Here is a 27,720-nt window from a genome sequence, read left to right on the forward strand (position 1 = left end):
TGGGAGCACATGATGCTCCCATAGCAACCCCCTTAATTTGTCTAAAAAACTCTCCTTGGAAGACAATGTAATTGTGATCTAGGACCAGTCCCATTATATCACATAATAAAGAGACTTTGTCCCAGTTTAGTCCAGAATATTTTCTCAAACTATTGGCAAAATATTCTAAGCCACTATCCTTTGGTATGCTTGAAAATAAATCCACAACATCTATGGTTAAAAGGGTAAGGTCGGTGTTCCAGTTGTCCTTTGTTAACTTCCCCAAAAAGCTCCAGGAGTCTTTCATGATGTGTGGGATAAACCTGTAGATGTGCTTGAGCTGATTGTCTATCCATCTGCCAATGTTAAATGTTTTTGACTTAGACCCTGAAACTATAGGTCTAAACGGTGGTTTATCCAATGATTTATGTATCTTTGGGATCCCAACAATTTTTGCCAAAACCGGATAATCATTTTTCAAAAACATGTATGTCTCATTAGTAATCCTATTATCTATTAAATATTCTTCAATAGCCAAGTCAATCCGTCTATGGCCTATATTAATCTGATTAATGGAAATACTTTCATAATTATCTGTCTTGTGCAATATATCGTAGATACTGGAATTGTAAATGTCAGTATGGAATAAGACTATCCCTCCACCTTTGTCAGGTTTCATGATTCGGATCTCCTTATTATGTATTACTTTGTTCAAACATTCTCTTAATAAAGTTGAAAGGTTATTCTGATTGTTATAATGTGAATTATACTTGTTTCTCAAGTTCCTGTGTAGCCAATATATATCCTTACATACCAACTTCTCAAAATTGGTTATGTTAGGGTTGGAAACAGGGACATAAGAACTTTTTTTGCTCATGTTGTTGCTCCCTGTACTGCCTAGATTGTTCTCTTTGTTATCAAACATGATGGCTAAATTTAGTTTGCGACATTATAGTTTGACTTGTTTAATATTGTCAAATAAGTCCATACGAACTGTAGGTATAAACTTCATGCCTTTGCTCATAATACGAATAAATTGTTCGTCTACCTCCACGTCGGTGTAATTAAAAACATTGAAACCTTCATGACTGGTAAGAGTATATGGATGTATGTTCCTGTTGGATTCAATGCCCTGCGTGTTCTCAATAATATCTGCATACTCTACGGTCAAAGGTTTCAATGTAAAATGATCCTGACTATGTGAAATGTCCTCTATAATTTCACTGACTCTGGTGTGGGAATCATGTGTTACTTCCTGTAATTGCTCCACTGTCTGTTGGGATTCCTTGTTGATGATTGTTTGTCCCCCTGAAAATTTCCTTCTTTATTCAAACCCCTATGTATTAACCTAGTGTTGTTTTGGTGTGCCCCTTGTTCTTTCACTTTTTCCTTTGGCCAAATGTAAGCCCTGTTAGCACTGTATAACTCAATATCTCTAGTCATTTTCCTACTTTTTCTGTCGTAAATACTATGTGCTTTGCTATCTGCTAAAGAAAATTGTTTCTTAAACAAATCTTTCCAGGTATCAAAATCTGCATTACTAGTTATAGCATCATACATACTTTCCAGTTCCTCAGCTAGCAATACCAATTTCTCATTTTGATATTTAAGTAAAAGTTTCATGTAAGCACATCCAAAATTATCGAATAAACAATTAAATTCACTCATCATATCATGCTGATATACAATGCCCAGTGGTAGTTTAAAAAATCTTAGGCCCTTAGGCACAACATTAATTTTCAAGCAATTTAATTTAATTAATTTTGAGCATCAGTAAGCCAAAAAAAACCAAAACCACAAATGGAAAAGCCACAGGAATAGGTGCCCCAATCGATATGAAACCGCTGTGGAGTACAAAAATGCTGCCGCTCTCCAAAAGAATCTAAGGCCCATAAACGTTCCAAAAACTTTTATTGAGAACCACAAACAAGTAAAAAACGTCGACCTAGGTTTCGTTCGTTGTACGAACTTCATCAGAACACAACATACTGCATATAAATCCCTTATATATTATGCACAATGATACTTGATGAGCCTATTAACCAATGAAAGCGTGTAAACCATAAGACATTAATTAATTAATCAGTTAAAAACAGCAATACAAAAATGTTTACCCTATGTTTTAACTAACAAAATAAATTAAATTAAATTAAATTGACCCCTCCTATTAATAAAAATGCATAGTAAATATAAACCCTAAAAGTTCTTCAAAAGATAAAAATGAATATAGATAGTGATATAAACAGCTGTCGTCCAGTTGATTAAATAGTTCCATTAGCCAGGATCTGCTTTTCGATCAATATTACACAAACTACACCAATATTATTAATGAGGTTGAACACAGTTGCAATGTTATTTACGATAAAAAGCAGCTCAAAATTAAAAGGGATATGAAAGTGTATTCATCTGGGTTGGTGTATCCTAAATCCAAACGTACAAGACACAGTTCTAATGATGGGACACCGGAAGAGAGCATTAACCGTATGGACGTTTTGGATGACATCACTTCCCCCTTGCATCCAGAGACCCATGGACTACGGCAGTATGGCGGATCGAGTGAGGGAGACGGACTCAGGAGATCAAAGAGGCTTAAGGGGCAACATCAGTACGAAGAGGAGGAAGAATACGAGTACACAGCAGCACGACCAAGAAGGGATTATGATAAAAACAGGAAAGTCAATATCCAACCACAAAAAAACGCGTGGGGGACGCGCAAGTAGCCGATGGCGTCCACCCCGTTGAGGTATTGGGTAAGCGTTTTGACCCTTCTTCTTTTTCTGGTCCTGAGACTAAGTTATTGAGTACAACTATCAGTCCTAATGGTGTTAGTAGTGATGTTGTCTTTTTGAACGCAGTGCATTTGACTGGTTCCCATTTTTTGAGGACCGAGTTCACCGGTCAAACTGATACACTAGTTGAATCTAACGTTTTACTAGGGGGTGAGGTTTGTGACAATAATAGTATTTCAGTCAATTTTGATGATGTGGATAGTGGTAACGGACTATATGACACCTTTGTGTACGACTCCAGTACACAACGGCGAATTCCTGGTATTACCGGTTTAAATATTGAAGCGTGCAACAAAATTGGCAATTTTCGGTCTGAAATAGCAGATCGATTTAGACGGGACTGTATTAGCCATTTTCATACTGGTGAAGAACAACGGACAAATCATGACAACAATGACATTATCATTCAAAATAGTTGTAATTTTGATCATTGCACGATAATGCCATTTGACGATGGTATGCATTCAAGCACCACAGACAACAGTTATGCGCTTAATGATTTGACAATTCACGATTATGTTAAACAATTGCAAACAGCTGATACAGTCGATTTTAATGTTAATAATGTTCATGTAGGTGTTAATCATAGTACTGGTACATTATTGGATGTTGATGGGTGTACACAAGAGAATGGTCATTGTACGACAACGTCAATTGAGGGGGGTACGCATTCTAACATCACAGTCAACAGTGATGTATTAGTGGATTTGACAATTCATGACTATGTTGAACCAATGCAAACAGTGGAAACAGTTGATTTTAATGTTAATAATGTTGATGTATGTTTTAACCACAGTACCAGTATGTCATTGGATATTGATGGGTGTACACAGGAGAATGGTAACGTAACATTTGATAGACAAAGGGTATGTAGGTTGTTTTTTAAACCCAACATTGTCGAGAACAATAAGGGTGATTTTAAATTATATAACTATACCAATCAGTCCTTTGATAGGGATAGTGTTGAATTATTTTCAAAGGGTTTTAGCTTTGTACCGAAGAGGAGGGGTAACCTGGTTAATAGTATTATTGATTTGAAATTATTTACTCGGAAGTTAAATTTGAAAATACTGTACCAGAGTAATTCTTGGGGAAATATTGACAATGGGAACAATAGATTGTCCAAACCAAGTACCTACAATCCACCAATGCACGACAAGATAGCAGTTTTTGAAAAAGTGACTGAAAATGATATTAGGGATGTCTTTAGCCATTATGGTCGGGAAATTTATAACGGGAATAATTTAACTAAACAAGAGGAGCTTATATTAGGCAGGATTTTGGCCACTGAGAATATTAGAATTATGAAACCCGATAAGGGCAGTGGCATTGTGATAGTGGACAATAACGATTATGTCTCTTATATGAATGCTATGTTGGTAGATGAAACATACACAGAAATCAGTAGGAATGAGATAAACATAGCACATAAGAGGATTGACACTACACTATTTGATATGCTGTTTCAAGGAGAAGTGGATGAACATGAATGGCGATTTTTACAGAATGACTTTCCCGTGATTAGTGGTATTTTTGGCATTCCAAAAATACATAAAGGCTTGGACAATTTACAATTTAGACCAATAGTAGACGGTAAACGTAGTAAGACACATTTTATTAGTAAATTCTTGGATTATCATTTGAAACCGGGTATTGAATTTTTTTCATATTCTTAAGGACTCTTGGGATTTTTTGGGGAAAATCAAAGCCATAGAATTTGAAGACGATGACACTTTTATTACCATGGATGTGTGTAATTTGTACACGGTTATACCTCATGATAGTGGTTTGGACTGGTTAGAGGAACAACTATATCACACTAACCTTTATGATCAGAATAAGATTAATGTTTTGGTCAAACTAATGGGCATTGTATTAAAAAATAATTTTATATTTTTCGATGGGGCCTATTACAAACAGGTGAGTGGGGTGGCCATGGGGGCAGCGTGTGCCCCGGGTTTTGCGAATTTCGTTTTAACTTATTGGGAATTAAATTACGTGTTCAATTCAGAATATTTTAAATACATTAAATTTTATGGTCGGTTTTTAGACGATTTATTTATCATTTGGAAAGGGGAGCAAGCAATTTTGAAATGTTTTTTAGAGTACATTAATAATAGTATACCTTTTTTAAAATTCACACATGTCATTAGCCAGGAAAGTATTAGTTACTTGGATATCAAGCTAACTTATGATAAGGTTGAGAAGAAGTTAGTGTCAAATATACATAGGAAGTCCACCTTCTCAAATTCGTACCTACATTTTGACAGCTGGCACCCTCACCATCAGAAGAAAGCGGTGGTAAAAGGTCAGATGGTGAGGGCAGCAAGAATGGTCAGTGAGGACGTGGACTTTGATTATGAAATTAAATACATCAGCAGTTTATTTTTAAACAGGGGATATCCACCGGATTTTTGTAGTGATATAGCTAAAGAAGTGAAATACAAAAGAAATAAGGGTATTTATAAAGCCATATTACACAGTAAGGATTTGATTTCTAGTGAAAGCCATCCAAGTCAAGCTGTAGATGTGAGCAAATTTATTTGTAATAACATTCCTTTGTACATTACTACATTTAATGGTATTTCTTCATGTATAAAAACTATCATTAACAAGAATTGGAAATTTATAAGCACGGACAAACTACTTGGTGAAATGTTTGTAGGGAGCGTTAAATATGTCTTTAGGAAGGACACCTCTTTTAAGGACATATTTGAGAGTTTGAATGGTAGTACCCACAATAATTCACAAAAACCTGTGGGTAATTTTAAATGTGGTAGATGTTCAACTTGTAAGCATTTGATTGATATTGACACGGTTGTGATGGTCAATAAATATAATATTAGGATTAGCCAGCATATAAATTGTTATACAAAAAATGTTGTTTATATTGCTGTTTGTCAACAGTGTGAGGGGGTTTATGTAGGCAAAACTAGTAGACATCTAAGGGATAGAGTTAAAGAACACTTATTGGACATTAAAAATAATAAATTAACGAATGCTCTTGCTAGACACATTAATCAATTTGAAAATCATTCCTTTAAGTTTTTTGGTGTTATACACCAGAATTTGGATTTACAAGGAAAATTAACTAAATATAATTTAGATTTGTCAGAATTGAGGATGCAGTTATTACTTAATGCCAATCAACACCCTGGATTGAATGAATATACTAGCATTAAGCCTATTCTATGTTTGAACAATATTAAGGGGTTTTAGTATATATATATATATTCTTAGAATATTATAACATGGTTTTATTTGTTGTTCCCCATTCCCATTCGGTATTACATTATTATTACATTATGGTTTTTATATATATATATTTTTTATATATTTTTTATATAAATGTATATTAATTATATATTATTTATTTATTTAGCATCGCCTGGCCATATTTAATAATAGTTAATTGTTTTTTAATATCTACTTACATATACACATATATATATTATATATTTTTTATTTTCCCATTTTACATCCAATACAACCTACAATCATAATATTAATAACATATATAATTATAAATTAAATTTAATACAATACAAACTAACATTTATGTATTAATTCATTTGTTACATATATATAACTCTGTATTACATAGTGCAAAGCATTGTTTTAAATGGCATTATAGGTTTTTAATCAACTGGATGACAGCTGTTTATATTACTATCTATATTCATTTCCATCCTTTGAAGAACTTTTAGGGTTTATATTTACTATGCATTTTTATTAATAGGAGGGGTCAATTTAATTTAATTTAATTTATTTTGTTAGTTAAAACATAGGGTAAACATTTTTGTATTGCTGTTTTTAACTGATTAATTAATTAATGTCTTATGGTTTACACGCTTTCATTGGTTAATAGGCTCATCAAGTATCATAGTGCATAATATATAAGGGATTTATATGCAGTATGTTGTGTTCTGATGAAATTCGTACAACGAACGAAACCTAGGTCGACGTTTTTTACTTGTTTGTGGTTCTCAATAAAAGTTTTTGGAACGTTTATGGGCCTTGGATTCTTTTGGAGAGCGGCAGCATTTTTGTACTCCACAGCGGTTTCATATCGATTGGGGCACCTATTCCTGTGGCTTTTCCATTAATGGGGTTGAGCATCACTTTTGTTTTGCCATCATAGACCAAGTCAAGAACATCCCATTTGGAGGGAATTGGAAGATGCATTTGGCAGCCTTAGAGAGTAGATGGCAGATTATATTAGATGCTACTAGAGCACCCGGACTGAATGAGTTCATCAGCATTAAACCTTTTTTGATACTTTCCCAATAGAATTAGGCCATTATTTGTATATTTACTTTCATATTTGAGTAGTATTATCCGTACACCGAGGCCCTTCACTACACGTGGATCAAGATATTATTATTATTATTTCTTTAATTATTTTATCAGTTATTTATTCTAGGACATATGTTTAAGTATTTTTAGGGTGTTGTGTTATTTCATTATATTAATGGATTTTTTTCTATCCAACTATAATACTTTCACATTTTAATATTTTGTATATACACACATTGTATACACATATTTTTTGTATATATATAACATATATATATTTTTTAGTAGTATATATATTTTTTAGTAGTTATACAGTTTATTATATTCTCATATATTATGTTACATGAATGTATTCACTTACACTTTGTGTAGTTAAAGAACAAACTTGGAAAAGTGAGTAGAACATCTTTAAAAGTTTTGGCGGACTTTCTTAATTGAATGAGTAATGCTCACTATATATATCTGTATGTGAGTATTAGTAATTGTTCTGAGGAAGACTGGGGTTCACCAGTTGAAAGCGCTAAACCTGTTTTTGTTGTGGAATAAAGGATTCAATTTTATCTTCTCGTGTACGAACATAATTCTAGCTGGTATCCATTGGTCTACATCATTTTCATTGTTTATTCTTAGTTGGGTGCAGTTTGCTTTTTTACTTGGTCGTATCTTGATGTCGGACCAGGAAGATACCCCTAGTGCTTCATTGTCTCGAGAGGAATTCAACGTATTACGAGCTGATGTTTCAGCTATTCAAAGTGAGCTTCAAAAACTTTTTCAACTTGTAACTAATCTGGTAACTAAAAACGAACAAACATCTGATCATTTACATTGCTGTGATGTCACTCGTGAAAGTACGAGGTTACCGTCTAAAAGTGGAGAGGGGGAGGCGGTTCCTAATTCTCCATCAGCGTATAATTCATGTGAACGAGCATGCTCAAAGAGGAACCTACTTACACCAGACCGAGGGTTCCCATTAGCACTTCGGGAGGCGGAGGACGCAGCTCAGACATCTAACGGCGTAATCGACCTGCCTAATACTTTTTGCGATTTGCAAAAAGAACATAGCCGTTTTCAAATTCAGGATGATGAACGTCCATTTCCAGACCCGTTGGGGATATCACCGGCCCAGGACTTTACATTTGATTTCAGCATCATAAGGGCGAGGCAAGAAGCTGAACGAACCGGTGCCAGGCCTAAGATCACATATCCGAGTAAACAATATGGAAACAACCAACAGAAGACGGACAATGATTACAAAGGTACTGTTAAATATAATATCTCTAGCCCTAATAAGGGTTTTCGGACATTTTCTCGCCACGACAGTGCCGAGTTTAATGTGGGTAATTTTAATAAGACAAAAAAATCTGGTAACGAAAGAGAACTTATGGAAAATTTTTTGAATGACAATCAGGAAATTTATAATTTTACTACGAAAGGACATCACATTATTAATACTAATAAAGAATATGTTAATACCTCTTTAAAAGAACTAATCTTTGATTTTGGTAAAAAGCTGACTTCTTACAAAAATACCAAAATTGATGTGAGCTACCTAAATAATTGCTTGAAAATTAATGTTGCGCCTAAGGGCCTAAGATTTTTTAAACTACAACTGGGCATTGTATATCAGCATGATATGATGAGTGAATTGAATTGTTTATTCGATAATTTTGGATGTGCTTACATGAAACTTTTACTTAAATATCAAAATGAGAAATTGGTATTGCTAGCTGAGGAACTGGAAAGTATGTATGATGCTATAACTAGTAATGCTGATTTTGATACCTGGAAAGATTTGTTCAAGAAACAATTTTCTTTAGCAGATAGCAAAGCACATAGTATATATGACAGAAAAAGTAGGAAAATGACTAGAGATATTGAGTTATACAGTACTAACAGGGCTTACATTTGGCCAAAGGAAAAAGTGAAAGAACAAGGGGCACACCAAAACAACACTAGGTTAATACATAAGGGTTTTAATAAAGAAGGAAATTTTCAGGGGGACAAACAATCATCAATAAGGAATCCCAACAGACAGTGGAGCAACTACAGGAAGTAACACATGATTCCCACACCAGAGTCAGTGAAATTATAGAGGACATTTCACATAGTCAGGATCATTTTACATTGAAACCTTTGACCGTAGAGTATGCAGATATTATTGAGAACACGCAGGGCATTGAATCCAACAGGAACATACACCCATATACTCTTACCAGTCATGAAGGTTTCAATGTTTTTAATTACACTGACGTGGAGGTAGACGCACAATTTATTCGTATTATGAGCAAAGGCATGAAGTTTATACCTACAGTTCGTATGGACTTATTCGACAATATTAAACAAGTCAAACTATACTGTCGCTAACTAAATTTAGCCATCATGTTTGATAACAAAGAGAACAATCTAGGCAGTACAGGGAGCAACAACATGAGCAAAAAAAGTTCTTATGTCCCTGTTTCCAACCCTAACATAACCAATTTTGAGAAGTTGGTATGTAAGGATATATATTGGCTACACAGGAACTTGAGAAACAAGTATAATTCACATTATAACAATCAGAATAACCTTTCAACTTTAGAAAGAGAATGTTTGAACAAAGTAATACATAATAAGGAGATCCGAATCATGAAACCTGACAAAGGTGGAGGGATAGTCTTATTCCATACTGACGTTTACAATTCCAGTATCTACGATATATTGCACAAGACAGATAATTATGAAAGTATTTCCATTAATCAGATTAATATAGGCCATAAAAGGATTGACTTGGCTATTGAAGAATATTTAATAGATAATAGGATTACTAATGAGACATACATGTTTTTGAAAAATGATTATCCGGTTTTGGCAAAAATTGTTGGGATCCCAAAGATACATAAATCATTGGATAAACCACCGTTTAGACCTATAGTTTCAGGGTCTAAGTCAAAAACATTTAACATTGGCAGATGGATAGACAATCAGCTCAAGCACATCTACAGGTTTATCCCACACATCATGAAAGACTCCTGGAGCTTTTTGGGGAAGTTAACAAAGGACAACTGGAACACCGACCTTACCCTTTTAACCATAGATGTTGTGGATTTATTTTAAAGCATACCAAAGGATAGTGGCTTAGAATATTTTGCCAATAGTTTGAGAAAATATTCTGGACTAAACTGGGACAAAGTCTCTTTATTATGTGATATGATGGGATTGGTCCTAGATCACAATTACATTGTCTTCCAAGGAGAGTTTTTTAGACAAATTAAGGGGGTTGCTATGGGAGCATCATGTGCTCCCATTTTTGCTAACCTCGTGATGTTGGAATGGGAGGATGAGGTAGTATTTAAAAGCAATTTTTTTGCTGACATTAAATTTTATGCAAGATATCTGGATGATAGCTTTATTTTATGGAAGTCATCCCCAGAGAGGTTGCAGGAATTTATGATTTTTCTTAATAGCTCCTCACAATTTCTTAAATTTACTTACAACACTAGTAAGGTAAGCATTCCATATTTGGACGTTATGGTTGGACAAGATCACAAAGGCTTCACTTCTCAGATCTACAGGAAGCCAACCTTTTCCAACGACTACATACATTTTTCTAGCAACCATCCACCACACGTTTTCAAAAACGTAGTCAAGGGTCAGTGTATTAGAGCGGCCAGGATGTCTTCAACTGAATCAGTTATGAGGACCGAATTGGATTTTATTAAAAATTTATTTCTCAATCGAGGATACCCAGATAGTATGGTACAAGACGTTATCCACTATGTACAGAAGGAATGGGGAAAGAAATATCCCCCCTTACTGGGCAAATATGAAGTAAGTATGAGAGAAGATGGAGACGAACATAAATCGTTTGGTCGGGCATGTATTTTGACATACACGCCACATACAATTATTATTCAGAACATTCTGCGCCAACATTGGGACATAATTACTTCTTCAAATTTGGACAAAATTGTGGGATTTATACCAAAATATGTATATAAGACAGGATCCAACTTAAAAAGAATTTTGGAGAAAGCAAGTTACAACACAGATAATGGAGATAAACATAAAGGTACTAGAAAATGTGGGAGATGTAAACAGTGTAGCCACATTAATGAGGAAAGATACATACAACTAGAAGATATAAACCATACCCGTATCAAGACTAGGACAGGGAATTGCAATACCAGTCAGGTCATATATTTAGCCACATGTACCTCCTGCCCAGCGTACTATATTGGCAAAACCGAAAGATATTTAAAAAAACGTATTTATGAACATTTATATCGTATACAGAAAAAAGATTCTAAAAACGCCCTATACAGACATATTAGTGACAATGGGGTTGAGCATCACTTTTGTTTTGCCATCATAGACCAAGTCAAGAACATCCCATTTGGAGGGAATTGGAAGATGCATTTGCTAGCCTTAGAGAGTAGATGGCAGATTATATTAGATGCTACTAGAGCACCCGGACTGAATTAGTTCATCAGCATTAAACCTTTTTTGATACTTTCCCAATAGAATTAGGCCATTATTTGTATATTTACTTTCATATTTGAGTAGTGTTATCCGTACACCGAGGCCCTTCACTACACGTGGATCAAGATATTATTATTATTATTTCTTTAATTATTTTATCAGTTATTTATTCTAGGACATATATTTAAGTATTTTTAGGGTGTTGTGTTATTTCATTATATTAATGGATTTTTTCTATCCAACTATAATACTTTCACATTTTAATATTTTGTATACACACACATTGTATACACATATTTTTTGTATATATATAACATATATATTTTTTAGTAGTATATATATTTTTTAGTAGTTATACAGTTTATTATATTCTCATATATTATATTACATGAATGTATTCACTTACACTTTGTGTAGTTAAAGAACAAACTTGGAAAAGTGAGTAGAACATCTTTAAAAGTTTTGGCGGACTTTCTTAATTGAATGAGTAATGCTCACTATATATATCTGTATGTGAGTATTAGTAATTGTTCTGAGGAAGACTGGGGTTCACCAGTTGAAAGCGCTAAACCTGTTTTTGTTGTGGAATAAAGGATTCAATTTTATCTTCTCGTGTACGAGCATAATTCTAGCTGGTATCCATTGGTCTACATCATTTTCATTGTTTATTCTTAGTTGGGTGCAGTTTGCTTTTTTACTTGGTCGTATCTTGATGTCGGACCAGGAAGATACCCCTAGTGCTTCATTGTCTCGAGAGGAATTCAACGTATTACGAGCTGATGTTTTAGCTATTCAAAGTGAGCTTCAAAAACTTTTTCAACTTGCAACTAATCTGGTAACTAAAAACGAACAAACATCTGATCGTTTACATTCCTGTGATGTCACTCGTGAAAGTACGAGGTTACCGTCTAAAAGTGGAGAGGAGGAGGCGGTTCCTAATTCTCCATCAGCGTATAATTCATGTGAACGAGCATGCTCAAAGAGGAACCTACTTACACCAGACCGAGGGTTCCCAGTAGCACTTCGGGAGGTGGAGGACGCAGCCCAGACATCTAATGGCGCAATCGACCTGCCTAATACTTTTTGCGATTTGCAAAAAGAACATTGCCATTTTCATATTCAGGATGATGAACGTCTGTTTCCAGACCCGTTGGGGATATCACCGGCCCAGGACTTTACATTTGATTTTAGCATCATAAGGGCGAGGCAAGAAGCTGAACGAACCGGTGCCAGGCCTAAGATCACATATCCGAGTAAACAATATGGAAACAACCAACAGAAGACAGACAATGATTATAAAGGTACTGTTAAATATAATATCTCTAGCCCTAATAAGGGTTTTCGGACATTTTCTCGCCACAACAGTGCCGAGTTTAATGTGGGTAATTTTAATAAGACAAAAAAATCTGGTAACGAAAGAGAACTTATGGAAAATTTTCTGAATGACAATCAGGAAATTTATAATTTTACTACGAAAGGACATCACATTATTAATACTAATAAAGAATATGTTTACACCTCTTTAAAAGAACTAATCTTTGATTTTGGTAAAAAGCTGACCTTACAAAAATACCAAAATTGATGTGAGCTACCTAAATAATTGCTTGAAAATTAATGTTGTGCCTAAGGGCCTAAGATTTTTTAAACTACCACTGGGCATTGTATATCAGCATGATATGATGAGTGAATTTAATTGTTTATTCGATAATTTTGGATGTGCTTACATGAAACTTTTACTTAAATATCAAAATGAGAAATTGGTATTGCTAGCTGAGGAACTGGAAAGTATGTATGATGCTATAACTAGTAATGCAGATTTTGATACCTGGAAAGATTTGTTTAAGAAACAATTTTCTTTAGCAGATAGCAAAGCACATAGTATTTACGACAGAAAAAGTAGGAAAATGACTAGAGATATTGAGTTATACAGTGCTAACAGGGCTTACATTTGGCCAAAGGAAAAAGTGAAAGAACAAGGGGCACACCAAAACAACACTAGGTTAATACATAGGGGTTTGAATAAAGAAGGAAATTTTCAGGGGGACAAACAATCATAAACAAGGAATCCCAACAGACAGTGGAGCAATTACAGGAAGTAACACATGATTCCCACACCAGAGTCAGTGAAATTATAGAGGACATTTCACATAGTCAGGATCATTTTACATTGAAACCTTTGACCGTAGAGTATGCAGATATTATTGAGAACATGCAGTGCATTGAATCCAACAGGAACATACACCCATATACTCTTACCAGTCATGAAGGTTTCAATGTTTTCAATTACACTGACGTGGAGGTAGATGAACAATTTATTCGTATTATGAGCAAAGGCATGAAGTTTATACCTACAGTTCGTATGGACTTATTTGATAATATTAAACAAGTCAAACTATACTGTCGCAAACTAAATTTAGCCATCATGTTTGATAACAAAGAGAACAATCAAGGCAGTACAGGGAGCAACAACATGAGCAAAAAAAGTTCTTATGTCCCTGTTTCCAACCCTAACATAACCAATTTTGAGAAGTTGGTATGTAAGGATATATATTGGCTACACAGGAACTTGAGAAACAAGTATAATTCACATTACAACAATCAGAATAACCTTTCAACTTTAGAAAGAGAATGTTTGAACAAAGTAATACATAATAAGGAGATCCGAATCATGAAACCTGACAAAGGTGGAGGGATAGTCTTATTCCATACTGACGTTTACAATTCCACTATCTACGATATATTGCACAAGACAGATAATTATGAAAGTATTTCCATTAATCAGATTAATATAGGCCATAGACGGATTGACTTGGCTATTGAAGAATATTTAATAGATAATAGGATTACTAATGAGACATACATGTTTTTGAAAAATGATTATCCGGTTTTGGCAAAAATTGTTGGGATCCCAAAGATACATAAATCATTGGATAAACCACCGTTTAGACCTATAGTTTCAGGGTCTAAGTCAAAAACATTTAACATTGGCAGATGGATAGACAATCAGCTCAAGCACATCTATAGGTTTATCCCACACATCATGAAAGACTCCTGGAGCTTCTTGGGGAAGTTAACAAAGGACAACTGGAACACCGACCTTACCCTTTTAACCATAGATGTTGTGGATTTATTTTCAAGCATACCAAAGGATAGTGGTTTAGAATATTTTGCCAATAGTTTGAAAAAATATTCTGGACTAAACTGGGACAAAGTCTCTTTATTATGTGATATGATGGGACTGGTCCTAGATCACAATTACATTGTCTTCCAAGGAGAGTTTTTTAGACAAATTAAGGGGGTTGCTATGGGAGCATCATGTGCTCCCATTTTTGCTAACCTCGTCATGTTGGAATGGGAGGATGAGGTTGTATTTAAAAGCAATTTTTTTGCTGACATTAAATTTTATGCAAGATATCTGGATGATATCTTTATTTTATGGAAGTCATCCCCAGAGAGGTTGCAGGAATTTATGATTTTTCTTAATAGCTCCTCACAATTTCTTAAATTTACTTACAACACTAGTAAGGTAAGCATTCCATATTTGGACGTTATGGTTGGACAAGATCACAAAGGCTTCACTTCTCAGATCTACAGGAAGCCAACCTTTTCCAACGACTACATACATTTTTCTAGCAACCATCCACCACACGTTTTCAAAAACGTAGTCAAGGGTCAGTGTATTAGAGCGGCCAGGATGTCTTCAACTGAATCAGTTATGAGGACCGAATTGGATTTTATTAAAAATTTATTTCTCAGTCGTGGATACCCAGATAGTATGGTACAAGACGTTATCCACTATGTACAGAAGGAATGGGGAAAGAAATATCCCCCCTTACTGGGCAAATATGAAGTAAGTATGAGAGAAGATGGAGACGAACATAAATCGTGGTCGGGCATGTATTTTGACATACATGCCACATACAAATATTATTCAGAACATTCTGCGCCAACATTGGGACATAATTACTTCTTCAAATTTGGACAAAATTGTGGGATTTATACCAAAATATGTATATAAGACAGGATCCAACTTAAAAAGAATTTTGGAGAAAGCAAGTTACAACACAGATAATGGAGATAAACATAAAGGTACTAGAAAATGTGGGAGATGTAAACAGTGTAGCCACATTAATGAGGAAAGATACATACAACTAGAAGATATAAACCATACCCGTATCAAGACTAGGACAGGGAATTGCAATACCAGTCAGGTCATATATTTAGCCACATGTACCTCCTGCCCAGCGTACTATATTGGCAAAACCGAAAGATATTTAAAAAAACGTATTTATGAACATTTATATCGTATACAGAAAAAAGATTCTAAAAACGCCCTATACAGACATATTAGTGACAATGGGGTTGAGCATCACTTTTGTTTTGCCATCATAGACCAAGTCAAGAACATCCCATTTGGAGGGAATTGGAAGATGCATTTGGCAGCCTTAGAGAGTAGATGGCAGATTATATTAGATGCTACTAGAGCACCCGGACTGAATGAGTTCATCAGCATTAAACCTTTTTTGATACTTTCCCAATAGAATTAGGCCATTATTTGTATATTTACTTTCATATTTGAGTAGTATTATCCGTACACCGAGGCCCTTCACTACACGTGGATCAAGATATTATTATTATTATTTCTTTAATTATTTTATCAGTTATTTATTCTAGGACATATGTTTAAGTATTTTTAGGGTGTTGTGTTATTTCATTATATTAATGGATTTTTTTCTATCCAACTATAATACTTTCACATTTTAATATTTTGTATATACACACATTGTATACACATATTTTTTGTATATATATATATATATATATATTATATATATATATATATATTAGTAGTATATATATATTTTTAGTAGTTATACAGTTTATTATATTCTCATATATTATATTGCATGAATGTATTCACTTACACTTTGTGTAGTTAAAGAACAAACTTGGAAAAGTAAGTAGTACATCTTTAAAAGTTTTGGCGGACTTTCTTAATTGAATGAGTAATGCTCACTATATATATCTGTATGTGAGTATTAGTAATTGTTCTGAGGAAGACTGGGGTTCACCAGTTGAAAGCGCTTAACCTGTTTTTGTTGTGGAATAAAGGATTCAATTTTATCTTCTCGTGTACAAGCATAATTCTAGCTGGTATCCATTGGTCTACATCATTTTCATTGTTTATTCTTAGTTGGGTGCAGTTTAGCAATAGTAATCATACCTATCAGTGTCCGTGGAGACTGAAACGTATGCAAAGCAAAGTCCCTGCGAACAGAAAATGAAGAGTCAAACACAAATGCACGGTAGGGAATAACGGGTCCCTACCCATGAACAAATGACAGGAAAACCACGTGCCTGTAGTCCAACGTAGTGTTGATAGCTATACCATGTGGAAGTGAAACGTATCAGATGTTAGCGCGCCGCCAGTAGATACGTCCAGTCCAACGGAGAGGGTCACCAGCCGACCCATAATTTGAGGGAGGGAACATAGCTGTGCAGATGTGTTCATAACAAAATACACGAGGAGAAATGTAGATATAGGTAGTGACCGTATGTCTGAATCATATCCCACAAGCCATGTAATAGTCACATACAAAAGGTATGTCCGTATTTCACATACCAAATGTGATAGGAAATAGCATACACATGTAAACGAAACAGAAGGAGCATATAAACGAGCCATAACAACACGGACACGTAGGCCAAAAGGAACAGTATGATCCGTACCGTCGACCAAGATTACCACCTGTCCCACTTTGCAAGCGACAGTCCCTCTGTGGGCAGATGTGTCCTGACACAAACATGTAAAACTGGCAAATGTCCAGAGAATATAGGACATAATTCCTCCATAGACGTCATGCAATAGTTGCATTAAACATATTTCACTGGACGTATAATACATAAATGTCATAACAAACAGAATATGATACCAAAATGCTACAAGAATAAGCTTAGATATAGACAAGAATTGTAAGTTCTATCTGCCGAACTGACCTTGGGTATGTGTCGGCCTGTAAAATATGCTGTGTTCACTGCAACTGTCACAGTAGGGTTGCCACCCTTACAAATAGCCAAAGTGGGACATGTTTGGTACAGACATCAGACTGTACAGGCCGACACATACCCACGGCCAGTACAAAGGACAGAACATAACTGTTCTGCCTACAGAAAAGCGTATTCCTGTAGCATTTTAGTTGCTTATTCTGTTTCTCATAACAGTCAGGTATTTCAGATACAGATTTAACTGTTTAATGCAACTATCACATAAAATATAAGAAATATGTTTGTCCTAAAATCTCAGGACATTTGCCATGTTGACAATTACATGTCAGGACACAACTGCCCAAAGAGGGACTGTCCCTCGCAAAGTGGGACAGGTGGTAACCCTATGTCACACTGTGGCCAATTGAAAAGGTGGAAACATAACCATTGACTGTGGGGAGGCAATGTCCACAATGGTCGAACATGTGTAAGGAATAGCTTGGACATAGGAAAAGGTGCCATCCTACCAATGAGTAGAACAGGCTGGCAAAATCCGGAAGTCAGCTGTATAATCTGAACGTGTATGTGACACAGTCGAACGGGTAGTATCCGGATACACCAACCAAGTAATGAAAGTGAAGTAAGGGCATGTACCTATGTGCATGAGGTATAGTGTTAAATAAAATTAAGAATTCAATACACAGGAGGTTCAGATTCAAATGTTTACTAGTGTACACCAGAAGGCAAAAAACCATACAAGTACAGAATTTTGTCTGACATGAAACAGGAAGCACACAATTTTATATAGGTTTAGCATTCAAGCTATGCCCACCTTACTGATATGACATGTCACAGGGCATCTACATCACTTTAGCTTACAAGCCTCTATTCTTTTAATCTGCTGATGCAGTATGTTTTAAAAAACTTTTCCTCTAGATACAATACGGCCTTGCTATCCAGCTGGTCAGTCATAATGTCTTTCTGTAAAGTTAATTGTTCAAGGTTTCATATCAGTTCGAATACAATAGCAGCTTCAGTCTTTTAATGTATGTCTTTGTTCTCTGTTATACTTTCTCACACAGCTGCGTGCTATCTAAGGAACACATATACAAGGCCAGATCATTCCAACAGGAAAAAGCAGAAGATTTCATTATTTCACACATTTAATTTCCTGACCCAGCAGATAATCACTTGTGAAAAGCATAAACACTAAAACTTGCTAAGCTAGCATTCTGTCAGGGTCAGAGATCAGCTTTGCTTCAAGCCACACTGCAGTTTCAAAACTACTTCACATTTAGACATGAATTAATTTTACTACTATATGATTAATAGAATAAAATGCATTATATACTACTTTGCTTTTAAGCTAGCATTTCTAATGTATTCAAATACACATTTTTCTAACATTTTCCCCCTATTAATACTTTTTATTCTATTTTGAAGTATGCATAGTGTCATTTCATCTCCTAGCCTTTTCCAATCAGGATTTTCAGCTTGGTGAGTCATTCAATCTATACTTCAGAAAAAGCGTCATCTGAGATCAATCTTTCAATTTCAATATCTTGGTAGAAAGTTTCAGTAACAGATACATCAACAAAATCTTTGATTAATCTTTTCATGCAGGGAATTCCACAGCAAACACATGCTCCTATTAGGAGTATACCTAAACAAATGGCAATCAGAATATTCATTAGGATGGAACCTCACCCCCCCCCCCAAATAAATTCTGGAAAAAGTCTGTCAGTGGGTTTGGGCCTGGTTCAGTCATGGCTGATACTTGCTGAATTACCTCTAGGTGGTTATTTATCTCATGACGATTGTCAGGAATAAAAGCACAGCATTCTTCTTTGATAAGCGTGCACGTACCACCTCTCGCCGCTAGGGTGAACTCAAGAGCCATCCGATTTTGTAGCACAACAGTTCTCATTGCAATCAGTTCATCAGTCAGTTCTCATTGCATTCAGTTCATCAGTCACTAGTTCTAGGGCAGAAAAAGTTGCATTATTCATTACTTTGAGAAGTTTCGACAACTTCCTCAGCTCCCAGATCGATTTGACTGCTCCAAAGGCTGGGAATATTCCCGCCCAGGATATAACACTGTCACTCAAGTCCATATGAGTCAATTCGCTTTTGTCTTTTACTGAATTATGGTCTTTCCAACCAGCTTCGATTTTTCCAAATGGATTCACAGGTTTCTTAACTGGACCTTTGGACTTTCGAGCTGTTTCTCTTACGTTTCGTATCTTACCCAAAGATAATTCTGCAGTATGTCTTATTGCCGGAACCAAGTAACCCAAAAAACAACTGCTGGACCAATTCTCAGGTAACCATTTATATGCACATAATATGCTCTCCCAAAAACCATTTCAAAGGGAGTCAAACCCTTTACATTTGGAACTGTTCTCATACTCAGCAGTGCTAAAGGCAGACAGTATATCCAATTCTTTTGGGTCTCCTCTACTAGCTTCCTAAGTTTATTCTTTAGGATACCATTGTACCTTTCCACCAGTCCTGCTGACTGTGGGTGGTAAGCACAATGGTACTTCAAGGAGATACCAAAAAATCTCCCAAGCTGGTGAATCGTTTGATTCACAAAATGTGTGCCATTGTCACTATAAATCCTTTCCGGAATGCCAAATCTAGGGATTACTTCTTTTATCAGGGCTTTTGCCACTGTTGCTGCATCCGGGTTTTTGGTTGGAAAAGCTTCTACCCATTTAGAAAACATGTCTACAATATCTAAACAAAACTTTTTCCCTTCACATTTATTCAATTCTATGAAGTCCATACAAATAGTATGGAACGGATACGGTGGTATAGGAAAACTTTCTTGCTTGGTTTTAAATGCCCCTTGTGCGTGATGCTTGTTACAAGTATGACAAGCTGCACAAAACTTTTTTGTGTAATTTGTGTATCCGTATGTTTGGAATATTCGATTTACTAACTGTACCATCCCCCCTGTTGAGACATGGCACTGCCCATGGCTCAACAAAGCTGCATATCTAAATAAATTAGATGGTAATATTGTTTTTTTTTTCTTTGGAAATGTACAGTTCATTCTCAAGAATTGCACCTCGTTTTACCCATTTTTGTTTTTCTGCTTTTGTAGCTAGCGTCTGCATTGTTTTTAACATGTCTAAATTTAAAATCTCAGAGGGTTGTAATTCCTCATTTAAAAGTACAGTTTCTGAGTCTGAGGCTGCTTGCTTTGCAGCTGCATCAGCTTGTGCATTGCCTTTTGAAATTTTATGTTGTTGTTTTGTATGAGATACACATTTACAAATAACTACTTTGGTAGATAACTGAATAGATTCTAATAACTCCAAAATAAATTGCGCATGATTAATAGGTTTTTCACTAGATGTTATTATTCCTCTGTTTTTTCATTGTTGTGCAAATACATGTACTGTAGAAAAAGCATACTGACTCTCAGTATATATGTTTACACACTTGTTTTTTGCTAAAGTACATACTTTCATCAAAGCTATTAACTCTGCTGCTTGTGCAGATAAGTTGTGTGGTAAGGATTGAGCTTTTAAGATTTCAGTGTCTGTAACTACTGCATACCCTACCAGATTCTTCCCTGTAGGACCCCTTCTGCATGAGCCATCCACATAATATGTCACCTCGGCATTATCCAAGGGCATATCTGTAAGATCTTGTCTAGGTAAAGCTAACTGTTTAATTTTCTGCAGGCAGCTGTGTGGTGTGCCCTCTGCAGGAGTTGGAAGTAATGTTGATGGATTCAATGTCGTACATCATTTAATTGTCATATGAGGTTGGCTCAGCAGTATAGTCATACATGAAAGATGTCTAGCAGGAGAAAGGTATGCCATTTTTTCTTGCAGTAAAATTATTGCAACTGCATGAGGCACTCTCAATGTGAGGGGGTGGAATAACACTACTGAGGCCGAAGCCTGCACTGCCATTGCAGCTGCAACTACTGCTTGTACACAGTGAGGCAAAGATCGCACCACTGGGTCTAACTGTGATGAATAGTAGGCTATGGGGCGTTGCTTGTCCTCATGTTGTTGCGTCAATACTGACGTCCTATACCCTTGCTTACAATTTACGGTCTGAAAGAACTGTTTGTGATAATTTGGAAGTCCTAAAACTAATGAAGAAGCTATTAACTGCTTTAACTTGCAGAAAGCTGTTTCTGCTTTGGCTGTCCATTGTAAGATATCTTGTGCTGCCATTGGTGTCTTATATATCAAGTCAGTCAGTGGATCATATTCCAAAGCATAATTTGGTATCCAGCTCCGACAAAAATTAGTTGTACCTAAGAAAGACATCATTACTTTCTTGGTAGTTGGCTTGGGTGCTTGCAAAATTGCTGTTTTTCTTTCCTCATCTAGTATTCTACCTTCATTGGATATTACATATCCAAGGTATCTAACTTGTTTCCTCCAAAGTTGTAACTTACTTTTGTTTACTTTGTGTCCTTGTGTTGCTAAAAATTTCAGTAATGCTACAGTATCCTTCCTGCACTGTTGCTGGGTGGGGGCTGCTAGCAAGATGTCATCTACGTAAAGTAGAATTTGACTACCTCCTGGTGGGGTAAACCCTGCCAGGTTGCTAGCCATTTCTTGTGCAAAGATTGTTGGGCTCTCACAATATCCCTGTGGTAGTCGAGTATACGTATACCTTTTACCCTGAAATGTAAATGCAAACCAATATTGACTATCAGGATGTATAGGTATTGAAAAGAAGGCATTGCTAATATCTACCACAGAGAAATACTTCTGTTGTGGTTCTAAATCGTTTAACAAGGTATGTGGGTCTGGCACCGTAGGTGCTCTAGGTATTACTGCATTGTTTACAGCTTGTAAATCTTGGACCATCCACCATTCTCCGTTTGCTTTTTTAACAGGAAATAGGGGTCTATTACATGGTGAATCAGGAGATTTTACCAGTACTCCTTTTTTGAGTAATGCTGCTATTATAGGCTTAATTCCTATTTCTGCATCCTTTCTCAAAGGGTATTGTCTTTTTTGTGGTCTAAAAGCTGACTTTGGGGTAATTGTAACTGGTCCTGCTGTTCGAATAAGTCCTACATCTGACTTGCCTGTTGACCAAAGAGTCGTTGGAATTTTACACAAGGCCTTTTCTTTTTCTTCTAATAAAAATGCTAATCAGCTGTCCTCGCTAGATTGCAAGTGTACAGCTGGATGTGTCTGTGTCAACCAATTCAGTTTTTGTTTTTGTATCCCTTTGTTCTGACAGTTTTAAATCAGTCTGTTTCTCCCATCTTGTTACTTTTTCTCCTAAATCTGCCCATTTAACACTTTTGTTCTTTGTCAAGCTGACATGTGGCAACCGATTTGATCTATACAATGCAAGGAATTCTTGAGGTAATGAACAGCTAACTACACTGTTCTCCTCGGTATTCCAGTACAAAGTATGCAAAACCAATCTAGTTGCACGATTTTTAAACAGTTCTTGCTCATACTCTCTATCAGGTCCTGGTGTAGTACAGTAGTATAGAGTACAGTGTAACAAATGCTGTCGATCAGTGTCAAGGGAGGGGGCTTTACTGATGGCTACATTCATCAGCTCCTCGGTCACTGCCCCTGGACCAGTTGTGACTAGGTCCTGGCTGTACCAATAAAAGGTTTCACCCTCCGATTGTACTACAAAGGTATCCATTTGTCTTTGTGCCTCCATACCTTGTATAGTTGGAACTACTGCTATGCCAAATATCTGCACAAGGTCCCTGCCCAATAGGTTTACTGGACACTTTGCAGAAACAACTATTTTACTTCTCTGGGTCATACCTGAAACAGGGTCAGTTATTGCTATATCATGGGAAAGTGGTTCCCTGTATAACTGTCCATATGCGGCTTTTACTAGTATATAATCAAGTGATTCGGAATGTTCTGGCAACTTGGAGGGGTGTATCAAAGTCCGTGATGCTCCTGAGTCACACAGGAATTTGACTTCCCTTCCCTCCACCAGAAGTGTAACTTCCGGTTTCGTATCTGCCAAGTAGAGCTCTAAGCTCAATAATGCTAAGTCCAAAATTTCACTTTCTTTATCCTCCATATTTACTTGCACTTTCTTTACTTCTTCTATCACATTTACATTTGTTTTCTGTTCATTAACTTTTCCTGATGATTTCTGACTTTCACTTGATGTATCCTTACTATCATATAGTCAGTCCTCATCTCCTTTATCTTCTGTAATTACCTTTTTGTTTTGCCTATAATCCCTTGCTAGATGTCCTTTTTTCCCGCACTTGAAGCATTCACCTCTCTTTTTCCTTTCTTCAAAATCTTCTGATCGTTTGTCAGACTGTTTGTTTCCCTGGGTATTTTTCTTGCCCTTTTTACCTGACTGTAATACAAATACTTCAGCTCCGTCTTCAGCAGTGAAGACTTGCGCCTTTTTTTTTTTTACTATTAAAATGTCTCTCAGCATGCCTAGCGTATTCGAGTAAGGCTTGTAGCCTCCCTGTTCTATGATCTATCATAAGCTTTGTAATGAAGCTACTAATAGGTGCAATGCAACCTTTTAAAAATGCATTTTTTAATTGTTGTTCATACGGGAAATCAGTTGTTTGGTTCTCAGGAACCGACATACCACTATGATTATTAAAACATTCTAATAATCTAGCATAATATCCATCTATTGTCTCATTTTTCTGTTGTATGCATTGATTAATGCAAGTCCAGTCTGCTCTGAGTTTCCATTTCTCAGAGATTCGGTCTGTCAGACCTTTCACTCTGTTGTCTAACTCTGCGTCACTATGTGGGAGTGGTCTGAGCTCTGCATTATGAGGATTCCAGATGCCACAAATCATGTGCCAATCTGGACCTATAATTTGTCTTACTACTTTTTTTACTTTTTCCCCATTCAAGTGGTAACTTAACCTCATGCCTTGTAAATCTTCTAAAAATTTTGTAAAATTAACTTTCGGATGGGGGATTTCCTCAGTAGCCTTCCGGATGTCTTCCGGTGTCCATGGTCTATATACTAAGAGTGTTAGATCCTGCCCTTCCTGTCCTGCCTGAGGATTTGGAACTTCTATAAGTGGGTATATTTCTTCCTCACTCTCATCCTGTAGATTTTTCTCTATCTGGTATGATTCTGTGTCCCTATGTGTTTTACGTGTTCGGGACCTAGTCTCAGTAGGATCTCTAACAAATAATTGTCGTTTTGCTGAAACTTCAGGATAACGCGGAGGCAGACCAACCTGTCCACTCGCTTCATATCCTGAAAAGGGTAAGGGAGGGGGTAAGGGAGGAGGAGGAGGAACTGTCGCTATTACTAAGTTATTATCCTCTTTGTCTAAAAATAATGGTTTTGAATTTTTAAGCTTCTGTTCTCTACGATTTGCTTCCTCAATCCACCTGTGTGCCTGAGGAATGCCTAGTTGGCGTTGCTTTTTTGCCTTACCTCCTGCATTAGTTTTAAGCTGTTTAAGGAGTTTAACTAGTGAAGGTTTATCTAGTTTACCATCAAATTCATATGTGTTAACCCATTTCGTATAATGCCTAACATTATCAGAACGCTGTAATTGCATGTATTTTGCATCTTCGGTTAGGGGCGGATCTCGCGAGGTTTTAGTGCACTGATTACCCATGTCAAAGAAAATGTTACATAACCCTTTTTTTATCACGTGACATCAAGTTCTTAGTTCCTGTTTACAGTTTATCTAGAATAACTGCCTATCTTATTCTGTTACCCTGATCTATGACCAAATATACAGTACTTCCTTTTGTCCCTGATCTGCAAAACAAACCTTGACAAAAATATACTGTAACCTAGTCCCTGATCTAAAACAGAAAAAAGGCAAATTCTTCCTACCTGAGCCTCCAGTATTGAACTGTTCGAATGTCCACTCTTCGGCCACAGATCAGAAAGTGGCCAGCCTCTTTACACAACAATTCAGTCGGAGGTCTTTTCACCCAAGAAGAACCGTTTCGGTAACTTCTCCTGCGCAGTATTCGACCACCGGTAGACTCTGATCTGCAGCTGTCTGAGGGAATTTTCTGGTCCGAAGGACCAAACTGTTAAATAAAATTAAGAATTCAATACACAGGAGGTTCAGATTCAAAAGTTTACTAGTGTACACCAGGAGGCAAAAAACCATACAAGTACAGAATTTTGTCTGACATGAAACAGGAAGCACACAATTTTAAATAGGTTTAACATTCAAGCTATGCCCACCTTACTGACGTGACATGTCACAGGGCATCTACATCACTTTAGCTTACAAGCCTCTATTCTTTTAATCTGCTGATGCAGTATGTTTTAAAAAACTTTTCCTCTAGATACAATACAGCCTTGCTATCCAGCTGGTCAGTCATAATGTCTTTCTGTAAAGTTACTTGTTCAAGGTTTCATATCAGTTCGAATACAATAGTAGCTTCAGTCTTTTAATGTATGTCTTTGTTCTCTGTTATACTTTCTCACACATATGTTCTCTGTTATACTTTCTCACACAGCTGCGTGCTATCTAAGTAACACATATACAAGGCCAGATCATTCGAACAGGAAAAAGCAGAAGATTTCATTATTTCACACATTTAATTTCCTGACCCAGCAGATAATCACTTGTGAAAAGCATAAATACTAAAACTTGCTAAGCTAGCATTCTGTCAGGGTCAGAGATCAGCTTTGCTTCAAGCCACACTGCAGTTTCAAAACTACTTCACATTTAGACATGAATTAATTTTACTACTATATGATTAATAGAATAAAATGCATTATATACTACTTTGCTTTTAAGCTAGCATTTCTCATGTATTCAAATACACATTTTTCTAACATATAGCATATGGAAAGCAAACATGGCAGGGTAGTCCACACAACCATAAAGGTACCCGACACATGTAGGGTAGTCAATGTGTAACTCTGGCCGTGACATGGGCCAACAACCAAAGTAGTGCTCTATGGGGTGTGAGTAATTTGCGTGTGAGGGGAGTGTGTTGAATGGTAAATTCCTCAAAGGCGATACTTGTGTCGTATGCAGAAAAGGTGAACCAGAGGTGTATGAGGGGGCAGCAGGTGAAGTGGAAAGAAACACAACCTCATGTAGAAACAGCTGCAAGACAAGCAGACAGGCCATAGCGTAGAACACAATCTCACAAACATATGAATATGGAAATATGCAAGACAAATGTATAGATACGGCACCGTCACATACCCACAGATTGGTCCTGATAGAACTGACCATAACAAACGCAACACACCTGGATGCATAATAGCCTACCCAGCATACCCTCCACAACACGCAACCTGCCACCATACCAGAACGTCCACTAAATCCAGCCATACTTGGTCCACTGGTTTGTTGCAGAAACAGCTACACACAGTGACCCCTACACATATGTAGTAGGTATTGTCACCCTAGGCAGTGTCAGGATTGCAAACCATGTATCCCCTGCAGGTAAAACCCCCTGCACATTTTCGTGCAGCCACAAAAATCTTCCTTATCTAACTTGTTTTGGTTTTGACCAATTTTTGGGATATCCCTCACGGGATGACCAACTTGTGTAAATAATAGAATGGGTATGACGACATGATGTCCAATCCAGTAGATATCTGGACACAAGTCAGAACGTGCAGTGGAGGTTCATGACACTGTCCAGCCCTAAGTGGGCATGCATAACCTGCCACCCAGGATAAAATACCTTCCCGTGATGCAAATGTCCAGACACAAATAGGAGGGAGAATATAATGCATACATTTGCAAATTGGAAAATGGCATGAGGGTGAGGAGTGGAGTCGCTTTTCAGCCTGGTCCTGGCTGATGATATATGGTGATAACTTTTTGAGTTTTTTTGCTACTTTGGCTCACTTGATGTTTTACATATTGTGAGCTAGTAGCACACATTTGGTCTAGTTCATCCATTTGGGTACGAGTGAGTTCGGAAGAAGGAGGCATAGCTGTGGGCCTGTCGAGCGCCATTTTGGGCGAAGCCACATTTTGCGGTCTTTCCGTAAGTGTAAGCAGCATCTTTTGTACATCAGCGTTTGAATCGAGGAACGCTGGATTGTCGTTGGTAGTTTATTTGAAAAACGGCCATACCGACCCTCGGCTCTTGACCTCCTTTTATCCGGATGTATGGCTATATGGTTTATCCGTTCTAAGTGAGGGAAATTACTCTAAGAATTGGTAGTTTTGGATTTTGGGGGACATGGAACTGTTGTGGTGATATTTCACATTATATATCAACCTTCATGAGCGGGATACCTACTTTTGGGG

The sequence above is a fragment of the Protopterus annectens genome, chromosome 5.part0 (genome assembly GCF_019279795.1).
Source record: "Protopterus annectens isolate FY-2018-M chromosome 5.part0, PAN1.0, whole genome shotgun sequence".
NCBI classification, from domain to species: domain Eukaryota; kingdom Metazoa; phylum Chordata; order Ceratodontiformes; family Protopteridae; genus Protopterus; species Protopterus annectens.